The 21,637-nt window shown below is 51.9% G+C and overlaps 14 non-coding genes across 14 annotated transcripts; all 14 read right to left on the reverse strand.

Moving 5' to 3' along the window:
* Positions 1 to 1,153: 1,153 nt before the first annotated feature.
* LOC147219971 (5S ribosomal RNA) lies at positions 1,154 to 1,272 on the reverse strand. The gene has a single exon (XR_015108317.1). It is a non-coding gene; the product is annotated as a 5S ribosomal RNA (ribosomal RNA).
* A 1,385-nt stretch (positions 1,273 to 2,657) lies between these two features.
* On the reverse strand, positions 2,658 to 2,776 carry LOC147219972 (5S ribosomal RNA). Its single transcript, XR_015108318.1, has one exon. It is a non-coding gene; the product is annotated as a 5S ribosomal RNA (ribosomal RNA).
* Positions 2,777 to 4,161: 1,385 nt separating this feature from the next.
* LOC147219973 (5S ribosomal RNA) lies at positions 4,162 to 4,280 on the reverse strand. Its single transcript, XR_015108319.1, has one exon. It is a non-coding gene; the product is annotated as a 5S ribosomal RNA (ribosomal RNA).
* Positions 4,281 to 5,660: 1,380 nt separating this feature from the next.
* On the reverse strand, positions 5,661 to 5,779 carry LOC147219974 (5S ribosomal RNA). The gene has a single exon (XR_015108487.1). It is a non-coding gene; the product is annotated as a 5S ribosomal RNA (ribosomal RNA).
* Positions 5,780 to 7,164: 1,385 nt separating this feature from the next.
* Positions 7,165 to 7,283, reverse strand: LOC147219975 (5S ribosomal RNA). The gene has a single exon (XR_015108320.1). It is a non-coding gene; the product is annotated as a 5S ribosomal RNA (ribosomal RNA).
* Positions 7,284 to 8,668: 1,385 nt separating this feature from the next.
* On the reverse strand, positions 8,669 to 8,787 carry LOC147219976 (5S ribosomal RNA). Its single transcript, XR_015108321.1, has one exon. It is a non-coding gene; the product is annotated as a 5S ribosomal RNA (ribosomal RNA).
* Positions 8,788 to 10,167: 1,380 nt separating this feature from the next.
* On the reverse strand, positions 10,168 to 10,286 carry LOC147219977 (5S ribosomal RNA). The gene has a single exon (XR_015108323.1). It is a non-coding gene; the product is annotated as a 5S ribosomal RNA (ribosomal RNA).
* A 1,380-nt stretch (positions 10,287 to 11,666) lies between these two features.
* On the reverse strand, positions 11,667 to 11,785 carry LOC147219978 (5S ribosomal RNA). Its single transcript, XR_015108324.1, has one exon. It is a non-coding gene; the product is annotated as a 5S ribosomal RNA (ribosomal RNA).
* A 1,385-nt stretch (positions 11,786 to 13,170) lies between these two features.
* LOC147219979 (5S ribosomal RNA) lies at positions 13,171 to 13,289 on the reverse strand. Its single transcript, XR_015108325.1, has one exon. It is a non-coding gene; the product is annotated as a 5S ribosomal RNA (ribosomal RNA).
* A 1,385-nt stretch (positions 13,290 to 14,674) lies between these two features.
* LOC147219980 (5S ribosomal RNA) lies at positions 14,675 to 14,793 on the reverse strand. Its single transcript, XR_015108326.1, has one exon. It is a non-coding gene; the product is annotated as a 5S ribosomal RNA (ribosomal RNA).
* A 1,385-nt stretch (positions 14,794 to 16,178) lies between these two features.
* Positions 16,179 to 16,297, reverse strand: LOC147219981 (5S ribosomal RNA). Its single transcript, XR_015108327.1, has one exon. It is a non-coding gene; the product is annotated as a 5S ribosomal RNA (ribosomal RNA).
* A 1,380-nt stretch (positions 16,298 to 17,677) lies between these two features.
* On the reverse strand, positions 17,678 to 17,796 carry LOC147219982 (5S ribosomal RNA). Its single transcript, XR_015108493.1, has one exon. It is a non-coding gene; the product is annotated as a 5S ribosomal RNA (ribosomal RNA).
* Positions 17,797 to 19,181: 1,385 nt separating this feature from the next.
* LOC147219983 (5S ribosomal RNA) lies at positions 19,182 to 19,300 on the reverse strand. The gene has a single exon (XR_015108328.1). It is a non-coding gene; the product is annotated as a 5S ribosomal RNA (ribosomal RNA).
* A 1,380-nt stretch (positions 19,301 to 20,680) lies between these two features.
* On the reverse strand, positions 20,681 to 20,799 carry LOC147219984 (5S ribosomal RNA). The gene has a single exon (XR_015108329.1). It is a non-coding gene; the product is annotated as a 5S ribosomal RNA (ribosomal RNA).
* Between the last annotated feature and the right edge of the window lie 838 nt (positions 20,800 to 21,637).

Raw genomic sequence — 21,637 nt, forward strand, 5'->3', positions numbered from 1 at the left:
CAGTTAATGACAAGAGAAAGAGAAAATTAAATAAAATACACATGGAAAAAGGAAGAGTACTACCGATGCAGTATTTGCGCCGAGAATGCTCATAGAGAAGTACAGAGAAGGCCGGTGGGAGCCGCATTGCCTTTTTGTACACCTTGAAAAGTCATACGACAGGTTGCCAAGAGAGGAGCTCTGGTATCCTATGAGGAAGTCTGGAGCGGCAGAGAAGTGTGTTGCACTGGTGCAGGACATGTATGCTAGCTGGGAGACAGTTGTGCGGTGTGCTGTAAGACGGGACCAGAGAAGTTCAAGGTGGAAGCGGGACTCTGTTGGGGATAGGCCCTGAGCCCCTTCTTGTTCGCAACGGTGACGGATGAAGGTAGACGTGAATCTCCACGGACTGTGACCTTTGCAGATGCCGTTGTGATCTGTAGTGAGAGCAGAAAACAGGTGGAGGTCAAGATAAGATAAGATAAGATAAGACCTCCGTCTCGTCCCGGACACGGAGGTCCCGGTGGAGGCTGATGTTCCTGCTTTAAAAAAAACAACATGGCTGATGCATCTTCCGCATCTGCCCGGTCACGTGGTACACGGCCCTCCGACAGGACGCCGAAGCATCAAAGTAAACCCAGGACTTCAACAACCAGACTCCTAGGAATATGATGAATGAATGGGGAAAAATGAAAGAGAGCCAAGGGTAGAAGCGCTGATTACTGGCGATCGCAAAAGGAGCAGAAACGAGTGTAAAAAGAAGCGAGGAGGGCATCGAAGAGGAGGAGGAGTTCAAAGGCAGGGGGTCCTGATGACGTACCGTACATGTGGAGTCCTGGAAGTGCCTAGGAGAGCCAGCGGTACGGAGATCAGCGGTTGGATTATTCAACAGCGACAGGTATAAACGAGAGAAAAAGAAATTCAGCACACATGGAGAAATACTGTACGGGGATGACAAGAACGGCGGCGAGCGACGGACGGAGGCGGCGAGACAACGGAAAGTGACCCGAAAGGTAAGGCGGGGAACTATGACTGAGCGCGTGTCGCGCCGGGCTTCACGGTGACTCCGGTGGGACAGACACAAGGGAATGAGCGGCGTGTGTCCGTGTGTGAAATGTTGGCGCTCTTGAGAGACAGCACCCCCTGCTTTTGACAGAGGGAACGAACATGAAAAAGCTTACGGCACCTGGTATTCCCAGGCGGTCTCCCATCCAAGTACTAACCAGGCCCGACCCTGCTTGGCTTCCGAGATCAGACGAGATCGGGCGTGTTCAGGGTGGTATGGCCGTAAACGAGACTAGGCTACGCGGAAGGGCACTTTATAAGCAGCCCTCCCCCGTCTTTTCCACCTCCAGTCATTTCCAGATGTGTCAGGAGCTCCTTCTATTGCGTTTCCATGATTACAGCCAGTGGCAACCAAGGTTACTATAACCAAAAATCATCAGACACACTTTACCTTAGGCTGCAGCCTAAGGTAAAGAGGGAGCTAGCAAAGGCCATACCAGGACTCAAATGCACGGCGGGACAGTTAATGACAAGAGAAAGAGAAAATTAAATAAAATACACATGGAAAAAGGAAGAGTACTACCGATGCAGTATTTGCGCCGAGAATGCTCATAGAGAAGTACAGAGAAGGCCGGTGGGAGCCGCATTGCCTTTTTGTACACCTTGAAAAGTCATACGACAGGTTGCCAAGAGAGGAGCTCTGGTATCCTATGAGGAAGTCTGGAGCGGCAGAGAAGTGTGTTGCACTGGTGCAGGACATGTATGCTAGCTGGGAGACAGTTGTGCGGTGTGCTGTAAGACGGGACCAGAGAAGTTCAAGGTGGAAGCGGGACTCTGTTGGGGATAGGCCCTGAGCCCCTTCTTGTTCGCAACGGTGACGGATGAAGGTAGACGTGAATCTCCACGGACTGTGACCTTTGCAGATGCCGTTGTGATCTGTAGTGAGAGCAGAAAACAGGTGGAGGTCAAGATAAGATAAGATAAGATAAGACCTCCGTCTCGTCCCGGACACGGAGGTCCCGGTGGAGGCTGATGTTCCTGCTTTAAAAAAAACAACATGGCTGATGCATCTTCCGCATCTGCCCGGTCACGTGGTACACGGCCCTCCGACAGGACGCCGAAGCATCAAAGTAAACCCAGGACTTCAACAACCAGACTCCTAGGAATATGATGAATGAATGGGGAAAAATGAAAGAGAGCCAAGGGTAGAAGCGCTGATTACTGGCGATCGCAAAAGGAGCAGAAACGAGTGTAAAAAGAAGCGAGGAGGGCATCGAAGAGGAGGAGGAGTTCAAAGGCAGGGGGTCCTGATGACGTACCGTACATGTGGAGTCCTGGAAGTGCCTAGGAGAGCCAGCGGTACGGAGATCAGCGGTTGGATTATTCAACAGCGACAGGTATAAACGAGAGAAAAAGAAATTCAGCACACATGGAGAAATACTGTACGGGGATGACAAGAACGGCGGCGAGCGACGGACGGAGGCGGCGAGACAACGGAAAGTGACCCGAAAGGTAAGGCGGGGAACTATGACTGAGCGCGTGTCGCGCCGGGCTTCACGGTGACTCCGGTGGGACAGACACAAGGGAATGAGCGGCGTGTGTCCGTGTGTGAAATGTTGGCGCTCTTGAGAGACAGCACCCCCTGCTTTTGACAGAGGGAACGAACATGAAAAAGCTTACGGCACCTGGTATTCCCAGGCGGTCTCCCATCCAAGTACTAACCAGGCCCGACCCTGCTTGGCTTCCGAGATCAGACGAGATCGGGCGTGTTCAGGGTGGTATGGCCGTAAACGAGACTAGGCTACGCGGAAGGGCACTTTATAAGCAGCCCTCCCCCGTCTTTTCCACCTCCAGTCATTTCCAGATGTGTCAGGAGCTCCTTCTATTGCGTTTCCATGATTACAGCCAGTGGCAACCAAGGTTACTATAACCAAAAATCATCAGACACACTTTACCTTAGGCTGCAGCCTAAGGTAAAGAGGGAGCTAGCAAAGGCCATACCAGGACTCAAATGCACGGCGGGACAGTTAATGACAAGAGAAAGAGAAAATTAAATAAAATACACATGGAAAAAGGAAGAGTACTACCGATGCAGTATTTGCGCCGAGAATGCTCATAGAGAAGTACAGAGAAGGCCGGTGGGAGCCGCATTGCCTTTTTGTACACCTTGAAAAGTCATACGACAGGTTGCCAAGAGAGGAGCTCTGGTATCCTATGAGGAAGTCTGGAGCGGCAGAGAAGTGTGTTGCACTGGTGCAGGACATGTATGCTAGCTGGGAGACAGTTGTGCGGTGTGCTGTAAGACGGGACCAGAGAAGTTCAAGGTGGAAGCGGGACTCTGTTGGGGATAGGCCCTGAGCCCCTTCTTGTTCGCAACGGTGACGGATGAAGGTAGACGTGAATCTCCACGGACTGTGACCTTTGCAGATGCCGTTGTGATCTGTAGTGAGAGCAGAAAACAGGTGGAGGTCAAGATAAGATAAGATAAGATAAGACCTCCGTCTCGTCCCGGACACGGAGGTCCCGGTGGAGGCTGATGTTCCTGCTTTAAAAAAAACAACATGGCTGATGCATCTTCCGCATCTGCCCGGTCACGTGGTACACGGCCCTCCGACAGGACGCCGAAGCATCAAAGTAAACCCAGGACTTCAACAACCAGACTCCTAGGAATATGATGAATGAATGGGGAAAAATGAAAGAGAGCCAAGGGTAGAAGCGCTGATTACTGGCGATCGCAAAAGGAGCAGAAACGAGTGTAAAAAGAAGCGAGGAGGGCATCGAAGAGGAGGAGGAGTTCAAAGGCAGGGGGTCCTGATGACGTACCGTACATGTGGAGTCCTGGAAGTGCCTAGGAGAGCCAGCGGTACGGAGATCAGCGGTTGGATTATTCAACAGCGACAGGTATAAACGAGAGAAAAAGAAATTCAGCACACATGGAGAAATACTGTACGGGGATGACAAGAACGGCGGCGAGCGACGGACGGAGGCGGCGAGACAACGGAAAGTGACCCGAAAGGTAAGGCGGGGAACTATGACTGAGCGCGTGTCGCGCCGGGCTTCACGGTGACTCCGGTGGGACAGACACAAGGGAATGAGCGGCGTGTGTCCGTGTGTGAAATGTTGGCGCTCTTGAGAGACAGCACCCCCTGCTTTTGACAGAGGGAACGAACATGAAAAAGCTTACGGCACCTGGTATTCCCAGGCGGTCTCCCATCCAAGTACTAACCAGGCCCGACCCTGCTTGGCTTCCGAGATCAGACGAGATCGGGCGTGTTCAGGGTGGTATGGCCGTAAACGAGACTAGGCTACGCGGAAGGGCACTTTATGAGCAGCCGTCCCCCGTCTTTTCCACCTCCAGTCATTTCCAGATGTGTCAGGAGCTCCTTCTATTGCGTTTCCATGATTACAGCCAGTGGCAACCAAGGTTACTATAACCAAAAATCATCAGACACACTTTACCTTAGGCTGCAGCCTAAGGTAAAGAGGGAGCTAGCAAAGGCCATACCAGGACTCAAATGCACGGCGGGACAGTTAATGACAAGAGAAAGAGAAAATTAAATAAAATACACATGGAAAAAGGAAGAGTACTACCGATGCAGTATTTGCGCCGAGAATGCTCATAGAGAAGTACAGAGAAGGCCGGTGGGAGCCGCATTGCCTTTTTGTACACCTTGAAAAGTCATACGACAGGTTGCCAAGAGAGGAGCTCTGGTATCCTATGAGGAAGTCTGGAGCGGCAGAGAAGTGTGTTGCACTGGTGCAGGACATGTATGCTAGCTGGGAGACAGTTGTGCGGTGTGCTGTAAGACGGGACCAGAGAAGTTCAAGGTGGAAGCGGGACTCTGTTGGGGATAGGCCCTGAGCCCCTTCTTGTTCGCAACGGTGACGGATGAAGGTAGACGTGAATCTCCACGGACTGTGACCTTTGCAGATGCCTTTGTGATCTGTAGTGAGAGCAGAAAACAGGTGGAGGTCAAGATAAGATAAGATAAGACCTCCGTCTCGTCCCGGACACGGAGGTCCCGGTGGAGGCTGATGTTCCTGCTTTAAAAAAAACAACATGGCTGATGCATCTTCCGCATCTGCCCGGTCACGTGGTACACGGCCCTCCGACAGGACGCCGAAGCATCAAAGTAAACCCAGGACTTCAACAACCAGACTCCTAGGAATATGATGAATGAATGGGGAAAAATGAAAGAGAGCCAAGGGTAGAAGCGCTGATTACTGGCGATCGCAAAAGGAGCAGAAACGAGTGTAAAAAGAAGCGAGGAGGGCATCGAAGAGGAGGAGGAGTTCAAAGGCAGGGGGTCCTGATGACGTACCGTACATGTGGAGTCCTGGAAGTGCCTAGGAGAGCCAGCGGTACGGAGATCAGCGGTTGGATTATTCAACAGCGACAGGTATAAACGAGAGAAAAAGAAATTCAGCACACATGGAGAAATACTGTACGGGGATGACAAGAACGGCGGCGAGCGACGGACGGAGGCGGCGAGACAACGGAAAGTGACCCGAAAGGTAAGGCGGGGAACTATGACTGAGCGCGTGTCGCGCCGGGCTTCACGGTGACTCCGGTGGGACAGACACAAGGGAATGAGCGGCGTGTGTCCGTGTGTGAAATGTTGGCGCTCTTGAGAGACAGCACCCCCTGCTTTTGACAGAGGGAACGAACATGAAAAAGCTTACGGCACCTGGTATTCCCAGGCGGTCTCCCATCCACGTACTAACCAGGCCCGACCCTGCTTGGCTTCCGAGATCAGACGAGATCGGGCGTGTTCAGGGTGGTATGGCCGTAAACGAGACTAGGCTACGCGGAAGGGCACTTTATGAGCAGCCGTCCCCCGTCTTTTCCACCTCCAGTCATTTCCAGATGTGTCAGGAGCTCCTTCTATTGCGTTTCCATGATTACAGCCAGTGGCAACCAAGGTTACTATAACCAAAAATCATCAGACACACTTTACCTTAGGCTGCAGCCTAAGGTAAAGAGGGAGCTAGCAAAGGCCATACCAGGACTCAAATGCACGGCGGGACAGTTAATGACAAGAGAAAGAGAAAATTAAATAAAATACACATGGAAAAAGGAAGAGTACTACCGATGCAGTATTTGCGCCGAGAATGCTCATAGAGAAGTACAGAGAAGGCCGGTGGGAGCCGCATTGCCTTTTTGTACACCTTGAAAAGTCATACGACAGGTTGCCAAGAGAGGAGCTCTGGTATCCTATGAGGAAGTCTGGAGCGGCAGAGAAGTGTGTTGCACTGGTGCAGGACATGTATGCTAGCTGGGAGACAGTTGTGCGGTGTGCTGTAAGACGGGACCAGAGAAGTTCAAGGTGGAAGCGGGACTCTGTTGGGGATAGGCCCTGAGCCCCTTCTTGTTCGCAACGGTGACGGATGAAGGTAGACGTGAATCTCCACGGACTGTGACCTTTGCAGATGCCGTTGTGATCTGTAGTGAGAGCAGAAAACAGGTGGAGGTCAAGATAAGATAAGATAAGATAAGACCTCCGTCTCGTCCCGGACACGGAGGTCCCGGTGGAGGCTGATGTTCCTGCTTTAAAAAAAACAACATGGCTGATGCATCTTCCGCATCTGCCCGGTCACGTGGTACACGGCCCTCCGACAGGACGCCGAAGCATCAAAGTAAACCCAGGACTTCAACAACCAGACTCCTAGGAATATGATGAATGAATGGGGAAAAATGAAAGAGAGCCAAGGGTAGAAGCGCTGATTACTGGCGATCGCAAAAGGAGCAGAAACGAGTGTAAAAAGAAGCGAGGAGGGCATCGAAGAGGAGGAGGAGTTCAAAGGCAGGGGGTCCTGATGACGTACCGTACATGTGGAGTCCTGGAAGTGCCTAGGAGAGCCAGCGGTACGGAGATCAGCGGTTGGATTATTCAACAGCGACAGGTATAAACGAGAGAAAAAGAAATTCAGCACACATGGAGAAATACTGTACGGGGATGACAAGAACGGCGGCGAGCGACGGACGGAGGCGGCGAGACAACGGAAAGTGACCCGAAAGGTAAGGCGGGGAACTATGACTGAGCGCGTGTCACGCCGGGCTTCACGGTGACTCCGGTGGGACAGACACAAGGGAATGAGCGGCGTGTGTCCGTGTGTGAAATGTTGGCGCTCTTGAGAGACAGCACCCCCTGCTTTTGACAGAGGGAACGAACATGAAAAAGCTTACGGCACCTGGTATTCCCAGGCGGTCTCCCATCCAAGTACTAACCAGGCCCGACCCTGCTTGGCTTCCGAGATCAGACGAGATCGGGCGTGTTCAGGGTGGTATGGCCGTAAACGAGACTAGGCTACGCGGAAGGGCACTTTATAAGCAGCCGTCCCCCGTCTTTTCCACCTCCAGTCATTTCCAGATGTGTCAGGAGCTCCTTCTATTGCGTTTCCATGATTACAGCCAGTGGCAACCAAGGTTACTATAACCAAAAATCATCAGACACACTTTACCTTAGGCTGCAGCCTAAGGTAAAGAGGGAGCTAGCAAAGGCCATACCAGGACTCAAATGCACGGCGGGACAGTTAATGACAAGAGAAAGAGAAAATTAAATAAAATACACATGGAAAAAGGAAGAGTACTACCGATGCAGTATTTGCGCCGAGAATGCTCATAGAGAAGTACAGAGAAGGCCGGTGGGAGCCGCATTGCCTTTTTGTACACCTTGAAAAGTCATACGACAGGTTGCCAAGAGAGGAGCTCTGGTATCCTATGAGGAAGTCTGGAGCGGCAGAGAAGTGTGTTGCACTGGTGCAGGACATGTATGCTAGCTGGGAGACAGTTGTGCGGTGTGCTGTAAGACGGGACCAGAGAAGTTCAAGGTGGAAGCGGGACTCTGTTGGGGATAGGCCCTGAGCCCCTTCTTGTTCGCAACGGTGACGGATGAAGGTAGACGTGAATCTCCACGGACTGTGACCTTTGCAGATGCCGTTGTGATCTGTAGTGAGAGCAGAAAACAGGTGGAGGTCAAGATAAGATAAGATAAGATAAGACCTCCGTCTCGTCCCGGACACGGAGGTCCCGGTGGAGGCTGATGTTCCTGCTTTAAAAAAAACAACATGGCTGATGCATCTTCCGCATCTGCCCGGTCACGTGGTACACGGCCCTCCGACAGGACGCCGAAGCATCAAAGTAAACCCAGGACTTCAACAACCAGACTCCTAGGAATATGATGAATGAATGGGGAAAAATGAAAGAGAGCCAAGGGTAGAAGCGCTGATTACTGGCGATCGCAAAAGGAGCAGAAACGAGTGTAAAAAGAAGCGAGGAGGGCATCGAAGAGGAGGAGGAGTTATAGGGCAGGTGGTCCTGATGACGTACCGTACATGTGGAGTCCTGGAAGTGCCTAGGAGAGCCAGCGGTACGGAGATCAGCGGTTGGATTATTCAACAGCGACAGGTATAAACGAGAGAAAAAGAAATTCAGCACACATGGAGAAATACTGTACGGGGATGACAAGAACGGCGGCGAGCGACGGACGGAGGCGGCGAGACAACGGAAAGTGACCCGAAAGGTAAGGCGGGGAACTATGACTGAGCGCGTGTCGCGCCGGGCTTCACGGTGACTCCGGTGGGACAGACACAAGGGAATGAGCGGCGTGTGTCCGTGTGTGAAATGTTGGCGCTCTTGAGAGACAGCACCCCCTGCTTTTGACAGAGGGAACGAACATGAAAAAGCTTACGGCACCTGGTATTCCCAGGCGGTCTCCCATCCAAGTACTAACCAGGCCCGACCCTGCTTGGCTTCCGAGATCAGACGAGATCGGGCGTGTTCAGGGTGGTATGGCCGTAAACGAGACTAGGCTACGCGGAAGGGCATTTTATAAGCAGCCGTCCCCCGTCTTTTCCACCTCCAGTCATTTCCAGATCTGTCAGGAGCTCCTTCAATTGCGTTTCCATGATTACAGCCAGTGGCAACCAAGGTTACTATAACCAAAAATCATCAGACACACTTTACCTTAGGCTGCAGCCTAAGGTAAAGAGGGAGCTAGCAAAGGCCATACCAGGACTCAAATGCACGGCGGGACAGTTAATGACAAGAGAAAGAGAAAATTAAATAAAATACACATGGAAAAAGGAAGAGTACTACCGATGCAGTATTTGCGCCGAGAATGCTCATAGAGAAGTACAGAGAAGGCCGGTGGGAGCCGCATTGCCTTTTTGTACACCTTGAAAAGTCATACGACAGGTTGCCAAGAGAGGAGCTCTGGTATCCTATGAGGAAGTCTGGAGCGGCAGAGAAGTGTGTTGCACTGGTGCAGGACATGTATGCTAGCTGGGAGACAGTTGTGCGGTGTGCTGTAAGACGGGACCAGAGAAGTTCAAGGTGGAAGCGGGACTCTGTTGGGGATAGGCCCTGAGCCCCTTCTTGTTCGCAACGGTGACGGATGAAGGTAGACGTGAATCTCCACGGACTGTGACCTTTGCAGATGCCGTTGTGATCTGTAGTGAGAGCAGAAAACAGGTGGAGGTCAAGATAAGATAAGATAAGACCTCCGTCTCGTCCCGGACACGGAGGTCCCGGTGGAGGCTGATGTTCCTGCTTTAAAAAAAACAACATGGCTGATGCATCTTCCGCATCTGCCCGGTCACGTGGTACACGGCCCTCCGACAGGACGCCGAAGCATCAAAGTAAACCCAGGACTTCAACAACCAGACTCCTAGGAATATGATGAATGAATGGGGAAAAATGAAAGAGAGCCAAGGGTAGAAGCGCTGATTACTGGCGATTGCAAAAGGAGCAGAAACGAGTGTAAAAAGAAGCGAGGAGGGCATCGAAGAGGAGGAGGAGTTCAAAGGCAGGGGGTCCTGATGACGTACCGTACATGTGGAGTCCTGGAAGTGCCTAGGAGAGCCAGCGGTACGGAGATCAGCGGTTGGATTATTCAACAGCGACAGGTATAAACGAGAGAAAAAGAAATTCAGCACACATGGAGAAATACTGTACGGGGATGACAAGAACGGCGGCGAGCGACGGACGGAGGCGGCGAGACAACGGAAAGTGACCCGAAAGGTAAGGCGGGGAACTATGACTGAGCGTGTGTCGCGCCGGGCTTCACGGTGACTCCGGTGGGACAGACACAAGGGAATGAGCGGCGTGTGTCCGTGTGTGAAATGTTGGCGCTCTTGAGAGACAGCACCCCCTGCTTTTGACAGAGGGAACGAACATGAAAAAGCTTACGGCACCTGGTATTCCCAGGCGGTCTCCCATCCAAGTACTAACCAGGCCCGACCCTGCTTGGCTTCCGAGATCAGACGAGATCGGGCGTGTTCAGGGTGGTATGGCCGTAAACGAGACTAGGCTACGCGGAAGGGCACTTTATAAGCAGCCGTCCCCCGTCTTTTCCACCTCCAGTCATTTCCAGATGTGTCAGGAGCTCCTTCTATTGCGTTTCCATGATTACAGCCAGTGGCAACCAAGGTTACTATAACCAAAAATCATCAGACACACTTTACCTTAGGCTGCAGCCTAAGGTAAAGAGGGAGCTAGCAAAGGCCATACCAGGACTCAAATGCACGGCGGGACAGTTAATGACAAGAGAAAGAGAAAATTAAATAAAATACACATGGAAAAAGGAAGAGTACTACCGATGCAGTATTTGCGCCGAGAATGCTCATAGAGAAGTACAGAGAAGGCCGGTGGGAGCCGCATTGCCTTTTTGTACACCTTGAAAAGTCATACGACAGGTTGCCAAGAGAGGAGCTCTGGTATCCTATGAGGAAGTCTGGAGCGGCAGAGAAGTGTGTTGCACTGGTGCAGGACATGTATGCTAGCTGGGAGACAGTTGTGCGGTGTGCTGTAAGACGGGACCAGAGAAGTTCAAGGTGGAAGCGGGACTCTGTTGGGGATAGGCCCTGAGCCCCTTCTTGTTCGCAACGGTGACGGATGAAGGTAGACGTGAATCTCCACGGACTGTGACCTTTGCAGATGCCGTTGTGATCTGTAGTGAGAGCAGAAAACAGGTGGAGGTCAAGATAAGATAAGATAAAACCTCCGTCTCGTCCCGGACACGGAGGTCCCTGTGGAGGCTGATGTTCCTGCTTTAAAAAAAACAACATGGCTGATGCATCTTCCGCATCTGCCCGGTCACGTGGTACACGGCCCTCCGACAGGACGCCGAAGCATCAAAGTAAACCCAGGACTTCAACAACCAGACTCCTAGGAATATGATGAATGAATGGGGAAAAATGAAAGAGAGCCAAGGGTAGAAGCGCTGATTACTGGCGATCGCAAAAGGAGCAGAAACGAGTGTAAAAAGAAGCGAGGAGGGCATCGAAGAGGAGGAGGAGTTCAAAGGCAGGGGGTCCTGATGACGTACCGTACATGTGGAGTCCTGGAAGTGCCTAGGAGAGCCAGCGGTACGGAGATCAGCGGTTGGATTATTCAACAGCGACAGGTATAAACGAGAGAAAAAGAAATTCAGCACACATGGAGAAATACTGTACGGGGATGACAAGAACGGCGGCGAGCGACGGACGGAGGCGGCGAGACAACGGAAAGTGACCCGAAAGGTAAGGCGGGGAACTATGACTGAGCGCGTGTCGCGCCGGGCTTCACGGTGACTCCGGTGGGACAGACACAAGGGAATGAGCGGCGTGTGTCCGTGTGTGAAATGTTGGCGCTCTTGAGAGACAGCACCCCCTGCTTTTGACAGAGGGAACGAACATGAAAAAGCTTACGGCACCTGGTATTCCCAGGCGGTCTCCCATCCAAGTACTAACCAGGCCCGACCCTGCTTGGCTTCCGAGATCAGACGAGATCGGGCGTGTTCAGGGTGGTATGGCCGTAAACGAGACTAGGCTACGCGGAAGGGCACTTTATGAGCAGCCGTCCCCCGTCTTTTCCACCTCCAGTCATTTCCAGATGTGTCAGGAGCTCCTTCTATTGCGTTTCCATGATTACAGCCAGTGGCAACCAAGGTTACTATAACCAAAAATCATCAGACACACTTTACCTTAGGCTGCAGCCTAAGGTAAAGAGGGAGCTAGCAAAGGCCATACCAGGACTCAAATGCACGGCGGGACAGTTAATGACAAGAGAAAGAGAAAATTAAATAAAATACACATGGAAAAAGGAAGAGTACTACCGATGCAGTATTTGCGCCGAGAATGCTCATAGAGAAGTACAGAGAAGGCCGGTGGGAGCCGCATTGCCTTTTTGTACACCTTGAAAAGTCATACGACAGGTTGCCAAGAGAGGAGCTCTGGTATCCTATGAGGAAGTCTGGAGCGGCAGAGAAGTGTGTTGCACTGGTGCAGGACATGTATGCTAGCTGGGAGACAGTTGTGCGGTGTGCTGTAAGACGGGACCAGAGAAGTTCAAGGTGGAAGCGGGACTCTGTTGGGGATAGGCCCTGAGCCCCTTCTTGTTCGCAACGGTGACGGATGAAGGTAGACGTGAATCTCCACGGACTGTGACCTTTGCAGATGCCGTTGTGATCTGTAGTGAGAGCAGAAAACAGGTGGAGGTCAAGATAAGATAAGATAAGATAAGACCTCCGTCTCGTCCCGGACACGGAGGTCCCGGTGGAGGCTGATGTTCCTGCTTTAAAAAAAACAACATGGCTGATGCATCTTCCGCATCTGCCCGGTCACGTGGTACACGGCCCTCCGACAGGACGCCGAAGCATCAAAGTAAACCCAGGACTTCAACAACCAGACTCCTAGGAATATGATGAATGAATGGGGAAAAATGAAAGAGAGCCAAGGGTAGAAGCGCTGATTACTGGCGATCGCAAAAGGAGCAGAAACGAGTGTAAAAAGAAGCGAGGAGGGCATCGAAGAGGAGGAGGAGTTCAAAGGCAGGGGGTCCTGATGACGTACCGTACATGTGGAGTCCTGGAAGTGCCTAGGAGAGCCAGCGGTACGGAGATCAGCGGTTGGATTATTCAACAGCGACAGGTATAAACGAGAGAAAAAGAAATTCAGCACACATGGAGAAATACTGTACGGGGATGACAAGAACGGCGGCGAGCGACGGACGGAGGCGGCGAGACAACGGAAAGTGACCCGAAAGGTAAGGCGGGGAACTATGACTGAGCGCGTGTCGCGCCGGGCTTCACGGTGACTCCGGTGGGACAGACACAAGGGAATGAGCGGCGTGTGTCCGTGTGTGAAATGTTGGCGCTCTTGAGAGACAGCACCCCCTGCTTTTGACAGAGGGAACGAACATGAAAAAGCTTACGGCACCTGGTATTCCCAGGCGGTCTCCCATCCAAGTACTAACCAGGCCCGACCCTGCTTGGCTTCCGAGATCAGACGAGATCGGGCGTGTTCAGGGTGGTATGGCCGTAAACGAGACTAGGCTACGCGGAAGGGCACTTTATAAGCAGCCCTCCCCCGTCTTTTCCACCTCCAGTCATTTCCAGATGTGTCAGGAGCTCCTTCTATTGCGTTTCCATGATTACAGCCAGTGGCAACCAAGGTTACTATAACCAAAAATCATCAGACACACTTTACCTTAGGCTGCAGCCTAAGGTAAAGAGGGAGCTAGCAAAGGCCATACCAGGACTCAAATGCACGGCGGGACAGTTAATGACAAGAGAAAGAGAAAATTAAATAAAATACACATGGAAAAAGGAAGAGTACTACCGATGCAGTATTTGCGCCGAGAATGCTCATAGAGAAGTACAGAGAAGGCCGGTGGGAGCCGCATTGCCTTTTTGTACACCTTGAAAAGTCATACGACAGGTTGCCAAGAGAGGAGCTCTGGTATCCTATGAGGAAGTCTGGAGCGGCAGAGAAGTGTGTTGCACTGGTGCAGGACATGTATGCTAGCTGGGAGACAGTTGTGCGGTGTGCTGTAAGACGGGACCAGAGAAGTTCAAGGTGGAAGCGGGACTCTGTTGGGGATAGGCCCTGAGCCCCTTCTTGTTCGCAACGGTGACGGATGAAGGTAGACGTGAATCTCCACGGACTGTGACCTTTGCAGATGCCGTTGTGATCTGTAGTGAGAGCAGAAAACAGGTGGAGGTCAAGATAAGATAAGATAAGATAAGACCTCCGTCTCGTCCCGGACACGGAGGTCCCGGTGGAGGCTGATGTTCCTGCTTTAAAAAAAACAACATGGCTGATGCATCTTCCGCATCTGCCCGGTCACGTGGTACACGGCCCTCCGACAGGACGCCGAAGCATCAAAGTAAACCCAGGACTTCAACAACCAGACTCCTAGGAATATGATGAATGAATGGGGAAAAATGAAAGAGAGCCAAGGGTAGAAGCGCTGATTACTGGCGATCGCAAAAGGAGCAGAAACGAGTGTAAAAAGAAGCGAGGAGGGCATCGAAGAGGAGGAGGAGTTCAAAGGCAGGGGGTCCTGATGACGTACCGTACATGTGGAGTCCTGGAAGTGCCTAGGAGAGCCAGCGGTACGGAGATCAGCGGTTGGATTATTCAACAGCGACAGGTATAAACGAGAGAAAAAGAAATTCAGCACACATGGAGAAATACTGTACGGGGATGACAAGAACGGCGGCGAGCGACGGACGGAGGCGGCGAGACAACGGAAAGTGACCCGAAAGGTAAGGCGGGGAACTATGACTGAGCGCGTGTCGCGCCGGGCTTCACGGTGACTCCGGTGGGACAGACACAAGGGAATGAGCGGCGTGTGTCCGTGTGTGAAATGTTGGCGCTCTTGAGAGACAGCACCCCCTGCTTTTGACAGAGGGAACGAACATGAAAAAGCTTACGGCACCTGGTATTCCCAGGCGGTCTCCCATCCAAGTACTAACCAGGCCCGACCCTGCTTGGCTTCCGAGATCAGACGAGATCGGGCGTGTTCAGGGTGGTATGGCCGTAAACGAGACTAGGCTACGCGGAAGTGCACTTTATGAGCAGCCGTCCCCCGTCTTTTCCACCTCCAGTCATTTCCAGATGTGTCAGGAGCTCCTTCTATTGCATTTCCATGATTACAGCCAGTGGCAACCAAGGTTACTATAACCAAAAATCATCAGACACACTTTACCTTAGGCTGCAGCCTAAGGTAAAGAGGGAGCTAGCAAAGGCCATACCAGGACTCAAATGCACGGCGGGACAGTTAATGACAAGAGAAAGAGAAAATTAAATAAAATACACATGGAAAAAGGAAGAGTACTACCGATGCAGTATTTGCGCCGAGAATGCTCATAGAGAAGTACAGAGAAGGCCGGTGGGAGCCGCATTGCCTTTTTGTACACCTTGAAAAGTCATACGACAGGTTGCCAAGAGAGGAGCTCTGGTATCCTATGAGGAAGTCTGGAGCGGCAGAGAAGTGTGTTGCACTGGTGCAGGACATGTATGCTAGCTGGGAGACAGTTGTGCGGTGTGCTGTAAGACGGGACCAGAGAAGTTCAAGGTGGAAGCGGGACTCTGTTGGGGATAGGCCCTGAGCCCCTTCTTGTTCGCAACGGTGACGGATGAAGGTAGACGTGAATCTCCACGGACTGTGACCTTTGCAGATGCCGTTGTGATCTGTAGTGAGAGCAGAAAACAGGTGGAGGTCAAGATAAGATAAGATAAGATAAGACCTCCGTCTCGTCCCGGACACGGAGGTCCCGGTGGAGGCTGATGTTCCTGCTTTAAAAAAAACAACATGGCTGATGCATCTTCCGCATCTGCCCGGTCACGTGGTACACGGCCCTCCGACAGGACGCCGAAGCATCAAAGTAAACCCAGGACTTCAACAACCAGACTCCTAGGAATATGATGAATGAATGGGGAAAAATGAAAGAGAGCCAAGGGTAGAAGCGCTGATTACTGGCGATCGCAAAAGGAGCAGAAACGAGTGTAAAAAGAAGCGAGGAGGGCATCGAAGAGGAGGAGGAGTTCAAAGGCAGGGGGTCCTGATGACGTACCGTACATGTGGAGTCCTGGAAGTGCCTAGGAGAGCCAGCGGTACGGAGATCAGCGGTTGGATTATTCAACAGCGACAGGTATAAACGAGAGAAAAAGAAATTCAGCACACATGGAGAAATACTGTACGGGGATGACAAGAACGGCGGCGAGCGACGGACGGAGGCGGCGAGACAACGGAAAGTGACCCGAAAGGTAAGGCGGGGAACTATGACTGAGCGCGTGTCGCGCCGGGCTTCACGGTGACTCCGGTGGGACAGACACAAGGGAATGAGCGGCGTGTGTCCGTGTGTGAAATGTTGGCGCTCTTGAGAGACAGCACCCCCTGCTTTTGACAGAGGGAACGAACATGAAAAAGCTTACGGCACCTGGTATTCCCAGGCGGTCTCCCATCCAAGTACTAACCAGGCCCGACCCTGCTTGGCTTCCGAGATCAGACGAGATCGGGCGTGTTCAGGGTGGTATGGCCGTAAACGAGACTAGGCTACGCGGAAGGGCACTTTATAAGCAGCCGTCCCCCGTCTTTTCCACCTCCAGTCATTTCCAGATCTGTCAGGAGCTCCTTCTATTGTGTTTCTATGATTACAGCCAGTGGCAACCAAGGTTACTATAACCAAAAATCATCAGACACACTTTACCTTAGGCTGCAGCCTAAGGTAAAGAGGGAGCTAGCAAAGGCCATACCAGGACTCAAATGCACGGCGGGACAGTTAATGACAAGAGAAAGAGAAAATTAAATAAAATACACATGGAAAAAGGAAGAGTACTACCGATGCAGTATTTGCGCCGAGAATGCTCATAGAGAAGTACAGAGAAGGCCGGTGGGAGCCGCATTGCCTTTTTGTACACCTTGAAAAGTCATACGACAGGTTGCCAAGAGAGGAGCTCTGGTATCCTATGAGGAAGTCTGGAGCGGCAGAGAAGTGTGTTGCACTGGTGCAGGACATGTATGCTAGCTGGGGGACAGTTGTGCGGTGTGCTGTAAGACGGGACCAGAGAAGTTCAAGGTGGAAGCGGGACTCTGTTGGGGATAGGCCCTGAGCCCCTTCTTGTTCGCAACGGTGACGGATGAAGGTAGACGTGAATCTCCACGGACTGTGACCTTTGCAGATGCCGTTGTGATCTGTAGTGAGAGCAGAAAACAGGTGGAGGTCAAGATAAGATAAGATAAGACCTCCGTCTCGTCCCGGACACGGAGGTCCCGGTGGAGGCTGATGTTCCTGCTTTAAAAAAAACAACATGGCTGATGCATCTTCCGCATCTGCCCGGTCACGTGGTACACGGCCCTCCGACAGGACGCCGAAGCATCAAAGTAAACCCAGGACTTCAACAACCAGACTCCTAGGAATATGATGAATGAATGGGGAAAAATGAAAGAGAGCCAAGGGTAGAAGCGCTGATTACTGGCGATCGCAAAAGGAGCAGAAACAAGTGTAAAAAGAAGCGAGGAGGGCATCGAAGAGGAGGAGGAGTTCAAAGGCAGGGGGTCCTGATGACGTACCGTACATGTGGAGTCCTGGAAGTGCCTAGGAGAGCCAGCGGTACGGAGATCAGCGGTTGGATTATTCAACAGCGACAGGTATAAACGAGAGAAAAAGAAATTCAGCACACATGGAGAAATACTGTACGGGGATGACAAGAACGGCGGCGAGCGACGGACGGAGGCGGCGAGACAACGGAAAGTGACCCGAAAGGTAAGGCGGGGAACTATGACTGAGCGCGTGTCGCGCCGGGCTTCACGGTGACTCCGGTGGGACAGACACAAGGGAATGAGCGGCGTGTGTCCGTGTGTGAAATGTTGGCGCTCTTGAGAGACAGCACCCCCTGCTTTTGACAGAGGGAACGAACATGAAAAAGCTTACGGCACCTGGTATTCCCAGGCGGTCTCCCATCCAAGTACTAACCAGGCCCGACCCTGCTTGGCTTCCGAGATCAGACGAGATCGGGCGTGTTTAGGGTGGTATGGCCGTAAACGAGACTAGGCTACGCGGAAGGGCACTTTATAAGCAGCCGTCCCCCGTCTTTTCCACCTCCAGTCATTTCCAGATGTGTCAGGAGCTCCTTCTATTGCGTTTCCATGATTACAGCCAGTGGCAACCAAGGTTACTATAACCAAAAATCATCAGACACACTTTACCTTAGGCTGCAGCCTAAGGTAAAGAGGGAGCTAGCAAAGGCCATACCAGGACTCAAATGCACGGCGGGACAGTTAATGACAAGAGAAAGAGAAAATTAAATAAAATACACATGGAAAAAGGAAGAGTACTACCGATGCAGTATTTGCGCCGAGAATGCTCATAGAGAAGTACAGAGAAGGCCGGTGGGAGCCGCATTGCCTTTTTGTACACCTTGAAAAGTCATACGACAGGTTGCCAAGAGAGGAGCTCTGGTATCCTATGAGGAAGTCTGGAGCGGCAGAGAAGTGTGTTGCACTGGTGCAGGACATGTATGCTAGCTGGGAGACAGTTGTGCGGTGTGCTGTAAGACGGGACCAGAGAAGTTCAAGGTGGAAGCGGGACTCTGTTGGGGATAGGCCCTGAGCCCCTTCTTGTTCGCAACGGTGACGGATGAAGGTAGACGTGAATCTCCACGGACTGTGACCTTTGCAGATGCCGTTGTGATCTGTAGTGAGAGCAGAAAACAGGTGGAGGTCAAGATAAGATAAGATAAGATAAGACCTCCGTCTCGTCCCGGACACGGAGGTCCCGGTGGAGGCTGATGTTCCTGCTTTAAAAAAAACAACATGGCTGATGCATCTTCCGCATCTGCCCGGTCACGTGGTACACGGCCCTCCGACAGGACGCCGAAGCATCAAAGTAAACCCAGGACTTCAACAACCAGACTCCTAGGAATATGATGAATGAATGGGGAAAAATGAAAGAGAGCCAAGGGTAGAAGCGCTGATTACTGGCGATCGCAAAAGGAGCAGAAACGAGTGTAAAAAGAAGCGAGGAGGGCATCGAAGAGGAGGAGGAGTTAAAAGGCAGGGGGTCCTGATGACGTACCGTACATGTGGAGTCCTGGAAGTGCCTAGGAGAGCCAGCGGTACGGAGATCAGCGGTTGGATTATTCAACAGCGACAGGTATAAACGAGAGAAAAAAAAATTCAGCACACATGGAGAAATACTGTACGGGGATGACAAGAACGGCGGCGAGCGACGGACGGAGGCGGCGAGACAACGGAAAGTGACCCGAAAGGTAAGGCGGGGAACTATGACTGAGCGCGTGTCGCGCCGGGCTTCACGGTGACTCCGGTGGGACAGACACAAGGGAATGAGCGGCGTGTGTCCGTGTGTGAAATGTTGGCGCTCTTGAGAGACAGCACCCCCTGCTTTTGACAGAGGGAACGAACATGAAAAAGCTTACGGCACCTGGTATTCCCAGGCGGTCTCCCATCCAAGTACTAACCAGGCCCGACCCTGCTTGGCTTCCGAGATCAGACGAGATCGGGCGTGTTCAGGGTGGTATGGCCGTAAACGAGACTAGGCTACGCGGAAGGGCACTTTATAAGCAGCCGTCCCCCGTCTTTTCCACCTCCAGTCATTTCCAGATCTGTCAGGAGCTCCTTCTATTGTGTTTCTATGATTACAGCCAGTGGCAACCAAGGTTACTATAACCAAAAATCATCAGACACACTTTACCTTAGGCTGCAGCCTAAGGTAAAGAGGGAGCTAGCAAAGGCCATACCAGGACTCAAATGCACGGCGGGACAGTTAATGACAAGAGAAAGAGAAAATTAAATAAAATACACATGGAAAAAGGAAGAGTACTACCGATGCAGTATTTGCGCCGAGAATGCTCATAGAGAAGTACAGAGAAGGCCGGTGGGAGCCGCATTGCCTTTTTGTACACCTTGAAAAGTCATACGACAGGTTGCCAAGAGAGGAGCTCTGGTATCCTATGAGGAAGTCTGGAGCGGCAGAGAAGTGTGTTGCACTGGTGCAGGACATGTATGCTAGCTGGGGGACAGTTGTGCGGTGTGCTGTAAGACGGGACCAGAGAAGTTAAAGGTGGAAGCGGGACTCTGTTGGGGATAGGCCCTGAGCCCCTTCTTGTTCGCAACGGTGACGGATGAAGGTAGACGTGAATCTCCACGGACTGTGACCTTTGCAGATGCCGTTGTGATCTGTAGTGAGAGCAGAAAACAGGTGGAGGTCAAGATAAGATAAGATAAGACCTCCGTCTCGTCCCGGACACGGAGGTCCCGGTGGAGGCTGATGTTCCTGCTTTAAAAAAAACAACATGGCTGATGCATCTTCCGCATCTGCCCGGTCACGTGGTACACGGCCCTCCGACAGGACGCCGAAGCATCAAAGTAAACCCAGGACTTCAACAACCAGACTCCTAGGAATATGATGAATGAATGGGGAAAAATGAAAGAGAGCCAAGGGTAGAAGCGCTGATTACTGGCGATCGCAAAAGGAGCAGAAACGAGTGTAAAAAGAAGCGAGGAGGGCATCGAAGAGGAGGAGGAGTTCAAAGGCAGGGGGTCCTGATGACGTACCGTACATGTGGAGTCCTGGAAGTGCCTAGGAGAGCCAGCGGTACGGAGATCAGCGGTTGGATTATTCAACAGCGACAGGTATAAACGAGAGAAAAAGAAATTCAGCACACATGGAGAAATACTGTACGGGGATGACAAGAACGGCGGCGAGCGACGGACGGAGGCGGCGAGACAACGGAAAGTGACCCGAAAGGTAAGGCGGGGAACTATGACTGAGCGCGTGTCGCGCCGGGCTTCACGGTGACTCCGGTGGGACAGACACAAGGGAATGAGCGGCGTGTGTCCGTGTGTGAAATGTTGGCGCTCTTGAGAGACAGCACCCCCTGCTTTTGACAGAGGGAACGAACATGAAAAAGCTTACGGCACCTGGTATTCCCAGGCGGTCTCCCATCCAAGTACTAACCAGGCCCGACCCTGCTTGGCTTCCGAGATCAGACGAGATCGGGCGTGTTCAGGGTGGTATGGCCGTAAACGAGACTAGGCTACGCGGAAGGGCACTTTATAAGCAGCCGTCCCCCGTCTTTTCCACCTCCAGTCATTTCCAGATCTGTCAGGAGCTCCTTCTATTGTGTTTCTATGATTACAGCCAGTGGCAACCAAGGTTACTATAACCAAAAATCATCAGACACACTTTACCTTAGGCTGCAGCCTAAGGTAAAGAGGGAGCTAGCAAAGGCCATACCAGGACTCAAATGCACGGCGGGACAGTTAATGACAAGAGAAAGAGAAAATTAAATAAAATACACATGGAAAAAGGAAGAGTACTACCGATGCAGTATTTGCGCCGAGAATGCTCATAGAGAAGTACAGAGAAGGCCGGTGGGAGCCGCATTGCCTTTTTGTACACCTTGAAAAGTCATACGACAGGTTGCCAAGAGAGGAGCTCTGGTATCCTATGAGGAAGTCTGGAGCGGCAGAGAAGTGTGTTGCACTGGTGCAGGACATGTATGCTAGCTGGGGGACAGTTGTGCGGTGTGCTGTAAGACGGGACCAGAGAAGTTCAAGGTGGAAGCGGGACTCTGTTGGGGATAGGCCCTGAGCCCCTTCTTGTTCGCAACGGTGACGGATGAAGGTAGACGTGAATCTCCACGGACTGTGACCTTTGCAGATGCCGTTGTGATCTGTAGTGAGAGCAGAAAACAGGTGGAGGTCAAGATAAGATAAGATAAGACCTCCGTCTCGTCCCGGACACGGAGGTCCCGGTGGAGGCTGATGTTCCTGCTTTAAAAAAAACAACATGGCTGATGCATCTTCCGCATCTGCCCGGTCACGTGGTACACGGCCCTCCGACAGGACGCCGAAGCATCAAAG

This window comes from Fistularia commersonii, chromosome 24 (genome assembly GCF_037954325.1).
Source record: "Fistularia commersonii isolate RoL2024-O1a breed Wild chromosome 24, RoL_Fcom_v1.0, whole genome shotgun sequence".
NCBI lineage: Eukaryota > Metazoa > Chordata > Actinopteri > Syngnathiformes > Fistulariidae > Fistularia > Fistularia commersonii.